General features: G+C 42.7%; 1 protein-coding gene across 7 annotated transcripts in view; it reads right to left on the bottom strand.

Moving 5' to 3' along the window:
- The window catches only part of ZMYM1 (zinc finger MYM-type containing 1), a 34,123-nt gene extending 22,980 nt beyond the window's left edge, over window positions 1-11,143 (bottom strand). For 4 of the 7 annotated variants that reach the window (XM_021095888.1, XM_021095889.1, XM_021095887.1 and 1 more), the window contains exon 1: window positions 10,986-11,143. The gene's annotated coding sequence lies outside the window, so the exon portion shown is untranslated. The remainder of the gene's footprint in view (window positions 1-10,985) is intronic. The other 3 variants (XM_021095891.1, XM_021095893.1, XM_021095890.1) reach the window with 3 other exon arrangements.

Below are 14,696 nucleotides of genomic sequence, written 5' to 3'. Positions count from 1 at the left end.
GTGAAGTAATCTACCCAAGACCCCCTGCTTTCCTTTAAGGGAAGGTGACCTTGCCTAAAATAATCCACCCTTTTAGCTTCCTTGTCCTACCCTCTTTCCGCTACAAAAACCTTCCTTTTGCACATCTCCATGGTAGCTCCCTGCTATTTACTAGATGGGATACTGCCAGATTCATGAATAAAACCAAATTTACTAGGTTGAATTTTTTTTTGAAGTAGCTATTTATTCATTCATTTATTTATTTAGCAGCACTCATGGCATATGGATATTCCCAGGCCAGGGAATGAACCCACACACCACCTCAGAGATCCTGATCTTTAAGTATCAGGCTTTGCCACAGTGGGAACTCTGAATTTTTGTGTTTTTTTTTTTTTTTTTTTTTAACAATAGCTAAAATCCAAAATCAAAATATAAAAGATTGCTGTGAATTCAAGCTTAAAAAAGAATTCCATCTTGTAACTTTTGAGGAACTACAAGAGCCTTGATTGTGCAGCCCCAAGTTCTCTTTTTCAAAGACAGACTGGTTCCTTGTGCTCTTTTTCCTCAAATGAGGTCTATTTTCCATTTTTCTGGTAACTGCTGTCTCCAATTCTAAATCCTTTGGGATTCTTTCTGTTCCTGCAATCCTAACTTGGCTATAGATTACAAGTCTCCTAGATTCCCCTTCTTACATCATCTCCAAGAGAAATGGATACATTAAAAAGAGGGGAGGGGGGCTTCAAGTTCCTTTTTTTTTTTTTGTCTTTTGTCTTTTTGTCTTTTGTTGTTGTTGTTGTTGCTATTTCTTGGGCCGATCCTGCGGCATATGGAGGTTCCCAGGCTAGGAGTTGAATCGGAGCTGTAGCCACCGGCCTACGCCAGAGGCACAGCAACACGGGATCCGAGCCGCGTCTGCAACCTACACCACAGCTCATGGCAACGCTGGATCGTTAACCCACTGAGCAAGGGCAGGGACCGAACCCGCAACCTCATGGTTCCTAGTCGGATTCGTTAACCATTGCGCCACGACGGGAACTCCGGCTTCAAGTTCCTGTTGTGGCTCGGTGGGTTAAGGACCCGCCACTGTCTCTGTGAGGATGTGGGTTCAGTGCCTGGCCTGACTCAGTGGGTTAAGGAACCAGTATTGCTGTGGCTGTGGCATAGGTCACAGCTGCAGCTTCAATTCGCCCCTAGCTTGGAAACTTCCAGCTAGGGTGTGGAAGTTACGCAGCAGGTGTGGCCATAAAAAGAAAAAACTAAAACTAAAAAAGGGCTTTACAACTAATGATTATGGAGGGTAAGAGATAATTAGAACAGATACGGTTAAGTTAAAGTTCTTACTGGAGTAATTCTAGGTCTATGATTTTATTCTGAGTTAGTATATTGAAAACCCAAAATTCTGTCATTTTTTATTTCTGAGGTTCCTGATCTTTAACTCAGCTTTAACTGAAAGCTCCCATCCCACAGCAGAAAATTAAAAAAGACCAGTCTGTGAAGTGCAATAAAAGCTGATATGATCTCTGCTTAGCCCATATGAGCATTACATACAACCAGCAAAGCAAAAGTCACTGGAAATTAACTACTAGACTACCATTAAGTAGATTCCCTTCACCTGAAAGTAAATATGCTATGTAAACCTAAAGATGAATTAAAAATAAAACATTTATTTGGAGTTCCTATTGTGGCACAGCAGAAACGAATCTGACTAGGAACCATGAGGTTGCTGGTTCAAACCCTCAGTGGGTTAAGGATCCGGCGTTGCTGTGAGCTGTGGTGTAGGCTGAAGATGCGGCTCAGATCTGGCGTTGCTGTGGCTCTGGCATAGGTCGGTGGTAGCAGCTCCAATAAGACCCCTAGCCTGGGAACCTCCACATGCCTCAGGTATGGTCCTAAAAAGACAAAAGACAAAAAAATAAAACACCTATGAACTCTGACATCTTGGAATCCCTTGATGCATGTCAATTATCACACAGGCAAAGAATAGAAAGTACCCGGAAAATATAATTAATCTAAAATGTATTTCTGAGGCAAAGGAAAATAGTATATAACATTTCTTTTTTTTTCTTTTTTCGGTTGTTGTTATTTCTTGGGCCGCTCCCGCGGCATATGGAGGTTCCCAGGCTAGGGGTTGAATTGGAGCTGTAGCCACCGGCCTACGCCAGAACCACAGCAACGCAGGATCCAAGCCGCGTCTGCAACCTACACCACAGCTCACGGCCATGCCGGATCGTTAACCCACTGAGCAAGGGCAGGGACCGAACCCGCAACCTCATGGTTCCTAGTCGGATTCGTTAACCACTGTGCCACGACGAGAACTCCCTTTTTTTTTGTTGTTGTTGTTGTTGATAACATTTCTTTACTACTAAAAACTACTAAAAAAAAAAAAAGAGCAAAAGACATACATGAATAACAAATTCAATACTTCCTTTCTAGTAAGATCAACACAGGAAATATACAAGTACTAGAGACCTCTTAACATAGTTCCACCCATCTTTCCAAACTGTGGCTAAACCACACATATGCTGGAGACTATCAATAGTCATAGGATAAATGTGGCATAACTTCCTACTGGTTAATATCACTTGGTAATAGGGTTTTTTTTTGTTTTTTGTTTTTGTCTTTTTGCCTTTTCTAGGGCTGCACCCACAGCATATGGAGGCTCCCAGGCCAGGGGTCGAATCAGAGCTGTAGCCACCGGCCTACGCCAGAGCCACAGCAACGCAGGATCCGAGCCGCGTCTGCAACCTACACCACAGCTCACGGCAACGCCGGATCGTTAACCCACTGAGCAAGGGCAGGGACTGAACCTGCAACCTCATGGTTCCTAGTCGGGTTCGTTAACCACTGCGCCACGACGGGAACTCTGGTAATAGGTAATTTAAAACATTTTAATTTAGCAATCTGTATCAAATTACCCATGACTTTTTTTTCACAGAATTAGAGCAAATAATTCTAAAATTTATATGGAACCATAAAAGACCTGGAATTGCCAAAGCAATCCTGAGGAAAAAGAACAAGGCAAAGGCATAACACTTCAGACAATATAACAAAGCTACAGTAATCAAAATAGCATGGTACTGGCACAAAAACAGACATAGAAATCAATGGAACAGAGTAGAGAGCCCAGAAACAAACTTGCACACCAATGGACAATTAATCTTTGATAAAGGAGGAAAGAATATACAATGGGGAAAAGACAAATCTCCTCAGCAAGTGATGCTAGGAAAGTTGGACGGCCACATGTAAATCAATGGTGTTAAGAAAAACAAAATGCAGTTCCCTTTGCGGCACAGCAGAAATGAATCCAACTAGTATCCCTGGCCTCACTAGGTGGTGCTGTGAGCTGTGGTGTAGGTCACAGACACAACTCAGATCCTACTTCGACTTGATCCCTAGCCTGGAAACTTTCATATGCTGCTGGTGCTGGCTCTAAAAAGCAAAAAAAAAAAAAAAAAAAAAAAAAAAACCAAAAAACCAAAACAATTAAGTTAGAACACATCCTCACACCATACATAAAAATAAACTCCAAATCGCTTAAAAACTTAAAAACAAGATAAGACATTATAAAACTCCTAAAAAAGACTATGGCAAAATATTCTGACATAAATTGTAGCCATGTTTTCTTAGGCCAGTCTCCCAGGGCAACAGAAATAAAAGTAAAAATAAACAAATGGGACCTAATCAAACATAAAAGCTTTTGCCCAGCAAAGGGAACCATAAACAAAACGAAAAGACAACCTATGGAATGAGAGAAAATATTTGCAAATGTTGCAACCAACAAGGGCTTAATTTCCAAAACATACAAACAATCCATGCAACTCAACAACAAAAACCAAACAACTCAATCAAAAAATGGGCAGAAGAACTAAACAGACATTCCTCCAAAGACTACAGATGGCCAATAGGCACATCAACATCACTAATTATTAGAGAAATGAAAATCAAAACTACAATGAGGTACCTATCACCTCACACCAGTAGATGGCTATCATCAAAAATTTATAAATAATATGGGAGAGGGTGTAGAAAAGGGAACTCTCTTACATGGTTGGTGGAAATGTAAACTAGTGTGGCCACTATGGAAAACAACATGGAAGTTTCTTAAAAAACTTAAGATAGAGCTACCATATGATCCAGCAAGTCTATTTGTAGGCATATATCCAGAAAGGATGAAAACTCTAACTCAAAAAATACATGCACCCCAATGTTCACAGCAGTAGTTTACCATAGCCAAGATATAAAAACAATCCAAGGGCTTATCAACAGACAACTGGCTTCGGAAAATCTGGTGTAAACACACACACATACACACAGGAATATTACTCAGCCATAAGAAAGAAGGAAATAGTAGGATGGACCTAGAGAATACTAAGTCAGGCAGAGAAAGAAACAAATAATATATATCACTTCTATGTGGAATCTAAAAAAATACAAATAAATCTATATACAAAATAGAAACAGACTCACAGAAAACAAACATGATTACTAAAACTGAAGGAGGGGGAGGGATAAATTAGGAGTATGAGATTAAGCAATATAAAACAAAAATTTATTGTATGGCACAGTAAATATAGATATTATATACTGTAATAACTTATAATGGAAAATAATCTGAAAAATATGTGTATAACTGAATCACTTTGCTGTACATCTGAAAACACAATATTGTAAATAAACTATACTTCAATAAAACAAAAAATAAACAAAAACCCATGAGGCTGCAAAGAAATTGCACGTTATCAGGAGTTACTTCCAAATCCTGTGAAATTGGATTGTTATGATCATTATATAACTACAGATGTGATAAATTCAAGTAATAAAAATAAAATGGTAAAAAAAAAAAGAGTTACTTCCAGATACACAAATTAGTACAATACTGCATACATAAACCAGTTGAAGAAAAATTAATCAATAGTCAATCTAAGGAGTTCCATTGTGGCTCAGTGGGTTGAGCACCAGAACCTTGGTTGTCTATGAGGATGCAGTTGTTGCTGTGTCGTAAGCCTCAGCTGCAGCTCTGATTCAACTCCTAGCCCAGCGGTGGGGTGGGGGTGGGGAAGGGGAAGGAAAGGAAATGACAGGAACGGAAAGGAAAGGAAGAAAGCAAGCTGAGGACTGTTTCACCTGTCAGAAGTTAAAGGCATAGTATTCATGTCACTGCTGTGGCCCAGGTTTGATCCCTGGCCTGGGTACAAGGGAGTAGCAAGTCATCGTGACCCCTCAAAGAGTTGGGGAAGAATGCCAATCTTTTTTTGTTGCTGTTGTTGCTACTATTTCTTGGGCCGCTCCCGCGGCATATGGAGGTTCCCAGGCTAGGGGTTGAATCGGAGCTGTAGCCACTGGCCTACGCCAGAGCCACAGCAACACGGGATCCGAGCCGCGTCTGCAACCTACACCACAGCTCACAGCAACGCCAGATCGTTAACCCACTGAGCAAGGGCAGGGACCGAACCCACTGAGCAAGGGCAGGGACCGAACCCGCAACCTTATGGTTCCCAGTCGGATTCGTTAACCACTGCGCCACGACGGGAACTCCCAAGAATGCCAATCTTTTAAGAAGTTACCTTGCTAGCATCAGAAGAAAGGGAAAGAAAAGTTGATCTTAATAGTCCAACAAGCATTCCCACCTTTGAGGTCTGGTTAATGTATAATGCATGCAGAGATTTTTTTTTTTTAAGGGCTGCACCTGTGGCATATGGAGGTTCCCAGGCTAGGGGTTGAATCGGAGCTGTAGCCGCCGGTTTACACCACAGTCACAGCAACGCAAAATCCGAGCTGCGTCTGCAATCTACACCACAGCTCACAACACCACCAGATCCTTGACCCACTGATTGAGGCCAGGGATCGAACCCATAATCTCACGGTTCCTAGTCGGATTAGTTTCCATCGCGCCACGATGGGAACTCTGCAAAGTGATTTTTGCCTATTCAAATTCTACTCAGATTCTCCTTTTTATTTATTTATTTGTTGGCCCCATGCGGAAGTTCCAAGGCCAGGGATTGAACCGGAGTTGCTGCAGTGACAAGACTGTATCCTTAACCTGCTGCACTGTGCCAGAGGGGAACTCCAAATTCTACTCAGCTTCTAAACCAACTCAACTCCAGATTTTGTCAGACTGGCAAGAATTAAAAATAATATGCCTGAAGTTCTTTTGTGGCACAGTGGGTGAAGGATGTGGTTTTGTTGCAGCTGTGGTACAAGTAACAATTGTCATGGATTCTGCCACATGCTGTGGGTGCAGCAAAAAAAAAAAAAAAAAAAAAAAAGAGAGAGAGATATGCTTAAATAAGATAAATTTAGTTATAGCAGAATAGCTTTTAGCATGCTAAAGCCTTCCAGTGGAAACAATTATAAAATTAAGAGGCTTTACCTCTGAGGGCACTTACCAGGATAGAGTAAAAAGCCCAAGCAGAAAACAGCAGCATAGTGAACTGAAGAAAAAGGAGTTTTTGGCTGCCTAAGTAGCTGAAACTCAAAGGTACAATCTGGGAGGAAAGAATCTCAGAGACATCAGCCTCCAAATTTGCACACACATATTCCCCTCTTCCACTTATTAGCTAAACTGCACATCCACAGAGCAAGACTCCAAAAATCCCAGCAGAAAATAGCAGTTAGGAGGCCTAAGACCTGAAAAGAGGTTACAGCAGCTTTGCAAGGCTAAGAAGAACTGAAATTTAAGCCTAGCTAAGGTAGAGAGGACTAGGTGTGGACTTTCAGTTGAGACTCCAGGGGATCAAACCCTAGGTCTAAGGGCACAGCCCAGGAGAAAAGACTACATCCCAGAAGAAAGAGCAAACCCAAATAGATCAGTCCTATTAATGCCTTACAGGATCCTTCAACAAGATCAGTGTAATCTGCTAGTACTACCTGCCTGCCTAAATGAAAAGTAACCATCTCTGGCGGAGTCTCTAAAAATTTTCAGAGGAGTTCCCGTCGTGGCGCAGTGGTTAACGAATCCGACTGGGAACCATAAGGTTGCGGGTTCGGTCCCTGCCCTTGCTCAGTGGGTTCGGTCCCTGCCCTTGCTCAGTGGGTTAACGATCCGGCGTTGCTGTAAGCTGTGGTGTAGGTTGCAGATGCGGCTCGGATCCCGTGTTGCTGTGGCTCTGGCGTAGGCCAGTGGCTACAGCTCCGATTCAACCCCTAGCCTGGGAACCTCCATATGCTGCGGGAGCGGCCCAAGAAATAGCTAAAAAGACCAAAAAAATAAATAAATAAAAAATATCATAATAAAAATTTTCACCCACAATGTCCAGAATAAAAATGTATGGGCAGGATTTCCCATTATGGCTCAGTGGGTTAAGGAACCATCGTCTCTGTGAGGATGTAGGTTTGATTCCTAGCCTTGCTCAGTGGGCTAAGGTTTCAGCATTGCTGCCAGCTGAGGCACAGGTCACAGTAGCAGCTCCAATTCAATTCCTGGCCAGAGAACTGCCATATGGCCACCAGTGCAGCCAACCAAAACTCAACAAGACCGAAAACAACAACAGAAACAAACCCAAGAGACCCAAGGTGACTCATATTGGTATTATCAGGTAAGGACTTTGATGGGTTTAGGAAAATATGAAGATGGAAAAGTTCAGCAGAATCCTGGAATTCACTTAAAAAAAAGTTAGTAGATAGTAGTAAGACTGATGCATAAAAGGATAAAAATAAAAAGCAAATAATGGAGTTTCCTTATGGTGCAGCGGGGTTAAGGGTCCAGCACTGTCACTGCAATGGCTCAGGTCACTGCTGTGCATGGGTTCAATCCCTGACCTTCCACATGTCTTGGAGGTGGCCAAAAAACCCACAAGTAATGTAAACAACCTGTGACACAGAGCAAAGAGGTCTGACACACACGTAAACAAAGTCCGAAAATGAGAGAAAACAGCCAATGCGACAGAAGCAATGTTTGAAGAATACTGGCTGGACAATTTCCTCAAAATGAACAAAAACACAAAACCACATGAATTCAAGAAGTTCTATGAATAAAAGTAAGGCAAATATAAAGGAAAACACAACTACACACATCACAGTCAGTGTGGTGAAAACCAAAGATAAAAAGAAAATATTAAAAGCAGCTAGAGAAAAAGGACATTAACATACAGGGTAACAAAAGTAAGAATGAAGGCTGTCTGGTCAGAAACAATGAAGGCCAGAGAGCAGTGGGATTATCTTTAAAATGCTGGGGGGGTGAGCAACGTAAAATTCTAGTCAGTAAAAATACCCTTCAAAAATAAAGGTGAAATAAGGACATTTTTAGATAAGTGAAAATGTAAGAATTTACCACCAGCAAAACCTACACTGTAGAAATACTAAAGGGCTTGTGTGTATGTGTGTCTTTTTAAGGCTGCACTCTCAGCATATGGAGATTCCCAGACTAGGGGTCCAATTAGAGCGGTAGCTGCCAGCCCACACCATAGCTACAGCAACGTGGGATCTGAGTCTCATCTGAGACCTACACCACAGGTCACGGCAATGCCGGATCCTTAACCCACTGATGAAGGCCAGGGATTGAATCTGTGTCCTCATGGATACTAGTCAGATTCGTTTCCACTGAGCCACAATGAGAACTCCTAAAGGCAATTCTTTAAGCTCAAGTGAAATACATGATAGAAATTTGGCATAAGGATCGGAAAAGAAGTAAACAAATTGTCTTTATTTGTAAACAGCATGATTGCATATATAGTAAACCCTAAGGAATCTCCTCTTCCTTTCCCCCTGCCCCCATAAAACTACTAGAGTAAAATTCAGCAGGATCATGGAATAATACAAGGCGTGCGTGTGTATTTTTTTTTTTTTTTTTGGCTGCACCTGCGGCATACAGAAATTCCTGGGTCAGAGACTGAACCTGAGCCACAGCTGTTGACAATGCTGGATCCTTAACCCACTCGCCACCAGGGAACTCCCACAAGGTCAATATTTTAAAACATCCTGGAGTACCCTGGTGGCCTAGGGGGTTAAGGGTCCAGAGTTGTCACCACTGTGGCATGCGTTCTGTCCCTGGCCTGGGAACTTCCACATGGCGCAAGAATGAGAAAAAAAAAAATCCTAGCGGGAGTTTTTATGGAACTTTAAAGAAGATTATAATGTACATAAAATGAAGACACAACCTAGAATAGGCACTACAATCTCAAAAAAGAAAAAAGTTGGAGAATTTACTAAAAGTCATAGTAATCAAGATGGTGTGGTATGGATACAAGCCACAGCAGCAACTCCTACAGCTACTTCTTTATGCATTACACTTTGCAAAGGTTTGCTGAGTTCTGCAAGCTCTTTTGCTGGCATGAGAGGGAGAGGGAGGCAGAAGCCTAAATGCTTCTCAAAAGAAACTAAAATGTGTCCATTCTTAGTTCTGTGGTAATGGGGAGCCACTACTTATGAAGTGCATAGATATGGGGGTTAGACTAGGGTGTGCAGACTCTCATAAACCTCTGCCTAGAGTTCCTGTTGTGGCTCAGCGGTAACAAACCCAACTAGTATCCATGAGGATGCAGGTTCAGTCCCTGGTCCCACTCAGTGGGTCAAGGATCCAGTGTTGCCATGGGCTGCAGTGTAGGTGGAAGTTTCCACTCTGATCTGGAGTTGCTGTGGCCTAGGCCTGCAAAGATTCAACCCCCTAGTCTGGGAACTTCCATATGCCTCAAAAGCAAACAAAACAAAACAAAACCTCTGCCTAGAACAGTATGATAACTGCAACAATGTAAACATATATGAGGTACAAAGCAGAAATGAGGGAAGAGAAAATGGTCAAAGAAATCTTCTAAAAGGTTAAATTTCAACTAGGTTTTAGTTTACTTTTTTAATTTTAATTTTTTTAAGGCCGCATCTTTGGCATATGAAAGTTCCTGGGCTAGGGGTCGAATGGAAGCTGCAGCTGCTTTATAGCAATGTCAACACCAGATCTGAGGCTCATCTGTGACCTATGCCACTGCAGCAGCACCAGATCCTCTGAGTCCAGGGATAGAACTGCATCCTCAAAGACACCATGTTGGGTTCTTAACCTGCTGAGCCACAAGGTAAACTCCCTTGAGCTGGGTTTTAAAGTAGGGGTCTGGAGTTTCCCAGTGGCTCAGCAGGTTAAGGATCCAGCGTTGTCACTGCTGCGGCTGGCTGGGGTCGCTGCTGTGGGGAGGGTTTGATCCCTGACAGGAGAACTTTGGCATGTGTGGGAGCTGTCAAAAACAAACAAGCACCACCATAAAGGAGCTGTCTATGAAACAATGATGGGGGATAGTCAAGGTATAGGGATAGCTTGTGGAAAAACACAAACATATGAGAATTTTAAGAAATGAAGTTATTGTTGAAGATAAAGTAAGCGTGATAGTGGAAGGAAATTAAGTTAGAAAAGCATGGGTCATATCGGGAAGATCCCTGAACACCAAAAACCTTGAACTTAATTTTGTACATAGAAACTTTTGGCGTTAAGGAATCATTTCATTTGTATTTTTTTTTAATCTAAAAATTTATTTAATGCTCTTGCCTCAACCTAAGAGTTAAATGGGCAAAGTGTTGATTCCCGCTTCCATCACGGTTAAGAGTAATACAGTTCTTGCACCTTCATCTAATCCCCATTTCAAATCAGAATACAGCACGAGCCAAGATTTTAAAGTAATTAAAAATAAAAAAAACTTCTTTTGGCTCAGATCCTGTTACAACTCTACTTGCAAAAGGAGTTCCACGATTTTTTTAAGTTTGAAAAAAAATCATTCATTGCTTAACGAAGGAGAGCCACAGGTGTGATCAAATGTATGCTTTAGAAGCGGAAGCCGAGGAGGGAGACCAAAGGCTGAAATCCCAGTTACACCGCAGGAGCAGCAGGCGGCCGGCGAGAAACGTTGGAAGCTGTAGACCACGACACCCTACTCGGAGCGCAACGTGAAAGGAGACGACAAACACGACCCGGCGGCGTGACCCTGAACGCCCACCCCCATAAGGCGACATCCACACGCAGGCCGGGTCCCCAGAACCCGGGCCTCCCGGACACTTCATCCTCCCTCCGACTGGCGAAACTCTCCACCTACCTCGGGTAAAGCACAGGACTAAAGACCAACGCCACAGCCGCTCAAGGAGGTTCACAAGTTTCGCTGAAGGACGTTCACCGCGCCAGGATTCTCAAAGAAACTGCGACGCGAAATGGTCACACAGACCCCACCCCCTTCCCGTAGTGCTTTGCGGCCGAGCCTGCGCAGTGCACTCCGCTGGGCTTGGCTCCTGCTCCAGCAGTCGAAAAAGGAGGCTTTGGGACTAGAAAAGGGGTGGGAGAGGGGCGGGTTGGACTGGGCGGATAGGCGCTTAGCTATTAGCCCTTGAAGCCTTGTCTAGATGGCAGTCAAATTTAGCTAGAGCAGCAGCCGACGTTGACTTAGATAGAGCTCAGGAGAGGCAATTACATTTACTGAATTCGAGATATGGCTCTGTTGGCAACTTCGGTAACATACCAATTTCTTCACCAATTATCTCGGGATAATTATAGTGCCTACAGTATAAACTTGCGAAGATTAGGAAGATAATGGTTAGGAGTTCCCGCCAGTTCCTGGCATGGCGGGTTAAGGATGTCACCTTGCTGCACGTGGCTTGAATTCAGTCCCTAGCCCAAGAACTTCCACATGCCTTTGAGTGTGTCCAAAAAAAGAAAAGGCAATGGTTAGTAAAGTGCCAGGTATAGAGTATATTCCCACCAAAAAGAATTAATCTGCAGAGATAATGATAGGGATAGAATAGGATAGTTACACAGGTAGTTGTAGAAGTCCCACTAGGGGATTATATATAGGGAAAACTAAGGAACTTTGGGAGATCACTGTAAGTTAATAATTACTCAGGAAAGCCATCAGAATGTGGTGGAATGAAGCAGGTGTGCTTACCTATAAAACCATAAATAGAAGCATGATAAAGATGAAATGGGACCTACATTCAAGTTCAGCAAAAATAATGATCCTTAGGCTCAAGGACAGGAATTTAAGCTAAGGATGATATTCCAAAATAGGAGACCCTCATTATACAGAAACCTGAGATGATTCAACATATTTTAGTTTATGTTAGGTCCCTTCTGCTGATTTGAATAAGCACCACGAAAATCCTAGTTTGATCTCATAGGGTCAAATACTCTCTTACCTGATACAAAGGAGGAGCTAATGCTGTAAGCCTGAAAAATAAGGAAGAAGGAGGTCTTCTTCCCCTCCCCACTTTCCTTGGATTGTAATCTGATCCTAATCCTCAGGACAGAACCACCCCATCTGCCTGCTTGTATCCCTCACTGTCCTAGCCCAAGCTAGGGGTCCAATCAGAGCTACAGCAGCAGCAACACCAGATCCGAGCCACTTCTGCGACCTGCACCACAGCTTAAGGCTGTGCCAGATCCTTAACCCACTGAGCGAGGCCAGGGATAGAACCCGCAACCTCATGGTTCCTAGTCAGATTCATTTCTGCTGAGCCACGAAGGGAACTCCTCATGTCCTATTTTATATATCCATTTCTTTCCTATCACGTTGCCGCTCGCTGAGTTCCTTCTGCCCTAAGACACAAAAAAACTTGAGCAAGTCCAGACAACAGGTGAATGATTCTAATTTAAAAACTGTGGGTTTGGCAGTCCCACTGTGGTGCAATAGGATCAGCAGCCTCTTGGGAGCACGGGACGCAGGTTCAATCCCTGGCCTGGCACAGTAGGTTTGGCTCGGATCTGATCCCTGGCCTGGGAGCTCCATGTGGTGTGGGGCGGCCAAAAAAAAAAAAAAAACAACAACCAAAAAACACCTGTGAGTTCAAGTCCCAATCTGGGTTTTGGCTGCATTAAAGTCAAACGTGTTTTGGTTTCAATAAGAGAAAGAGAGTTCAGGCTTCTTCCATTTTGAGGAGCTCTCAGTATATTAACATTAAAATAATCTCAAAACGGTGTGGCAAAAAAAAAAATCATGGTTGTTTTAAACGCTATTTAAAAAATTTAACAGTCTCAACACCTCAACAAATAAGTATAGGATCAAACAGTTGTGCTATTCCTCAGGTCATAATAGGATGATAAAAGATAAAGTTTAATGATGAATTTAGGGGACCATGGAGATGTTACCACTAACAAGCTATGGCTTGAGCAAGTCCCTTGAGCTTTCTGAGCCTCAGTTTCTTCATCTGTAAAAATGGATTACAGTAAACCCCACTGGAGCTATTGGGAGGATTTGAGATATTTTATTTTATTTTTAGGGTCACACCCATGGAATATGGAAGGTCCAAGACTAGGGAGAGAATCAGAGCCACAGCTGCCAGCCTGCGCTACAGGCACAGCCATAAAGATCCGAGCCACATCTGCAACCTACACCACAGCTCAAGGCAATGCTGGATCCCTGACCCACTGAGTGAGGCCAGGGATCAAACCTACATCCTCATGAACACTATGTTGGGTTCTTAACCTGCTAAGTCACAATGGGAACTCATAAAATGTTATCTATTTATCTCCTAAATAGCCCCAATCATAACCTTGTATCACTTTATTTATTGTCTTTTTAGGGCTGTACCCATGGCATATGAAGGTTCCCAGGCTAGGGGTCAAATTGGAGCTGCAGTTGCTGACCTATACCACAACCACAGCAAGGCAGGATCCGAGCCACATCTGTGACCTACACCATGGCTCATGGCAACACTGGACCCTTAACCCACTGATCAAGGCCAGGGGTCAAATCCACATCCTCATGGATACTAATCAGGTTCATTATCGTTGCACCATGGCAGGAATTCCCTGTATCACTATTATAATGAGGAGAAACTTCATAAATTCAGGGGAAAAAAAAATCAAGAGTCATGGAGTTCTCTTGCGGCACAGTAGGTTAAGGATCCAGCACTAGCATTGCAGTGGCTTGGGTCACTGCTGTGGCATGGGTTCAGTCCCTGGCCAAGGAACTTCCATATGCTGTGTGCGTGGCCAAGAAAAATAAAATCAAGAGTCAAAGAATGATGCAAAATAGTAATACATGATTACTTGTTAGTACACAACAAGCACTAATCAGCTTTTTAGTACACAGCTAATTGGCAATAAGTGAAAAATGTGCAACGGAGAGAATAAGAATGAATCATAATTCTGTTTTTCTCCTGGAAGAGCCCGTCTCCATCCTTAAGATTGTTTACGCTAAAATAAGTTTTTTTTAAAAAGCACCCTAATTATGTGTCTCAGGACAACCATTTGAAATACATTCTGGGTTTTATTTTCTGGTTATCACACAAACTCAAATGAAACTTTCTGTCTAGGTCTTGCTCTGCATCTCTGCCTGATATACACTTTCTCTGGTTTTGAAAATGGATATCTTTGTTACATCTCATACCCTAGTAGGTAACACAATAGGGGGGCAGCTAGTCACTAGGTAAATATTTGTTTAATGAACTGAATAGGTGAATGTATCCTTTCTGCCTCAGGATATATTTGTTTCTATTTCTCAATGTAATTCTTTCGACTATGAATTCAAATGACAAAGTACTAAATAAACTCACCTTGAAACTGGCTTATTTTTTCTTTTTTTCTTTTCAGGGCCACACCCATGGCATTTGGAAGTTCCTGGGCTAGGGGTTGAATAACAGCTGCAGCTGCTTGCCTACACCACAGCCACAGTGAAGCCAGATCTGAGCTGCACCTGCAACCTATGCCACAGCTTTCAGCAATGCCGGATCATTAACCCTCTGAGTAAGGCCAGGGACTGAACCTGCATCCTCATGGATACTATTCGGGTTCTTAACCCACTGAGTCACAGTGAGGA

The sequence above is a fragment of the Sus scrofa genome, chromosome 6, assembly GCF_000003025.6.
Source record: "Sus scrofa isolate TJ Tabasco breed Duroc chromosome 6, Sscrofa11.1, whole genome shotgun sequence".
NCBI lineage: Eukaryota > Metazoa > Chordata > Mammalia > Artiodactyla > Suidae > Sus > Sus scrofa.
This window is presented reverse-complemented; position numbering and strand designations above follow the sequence as displayed.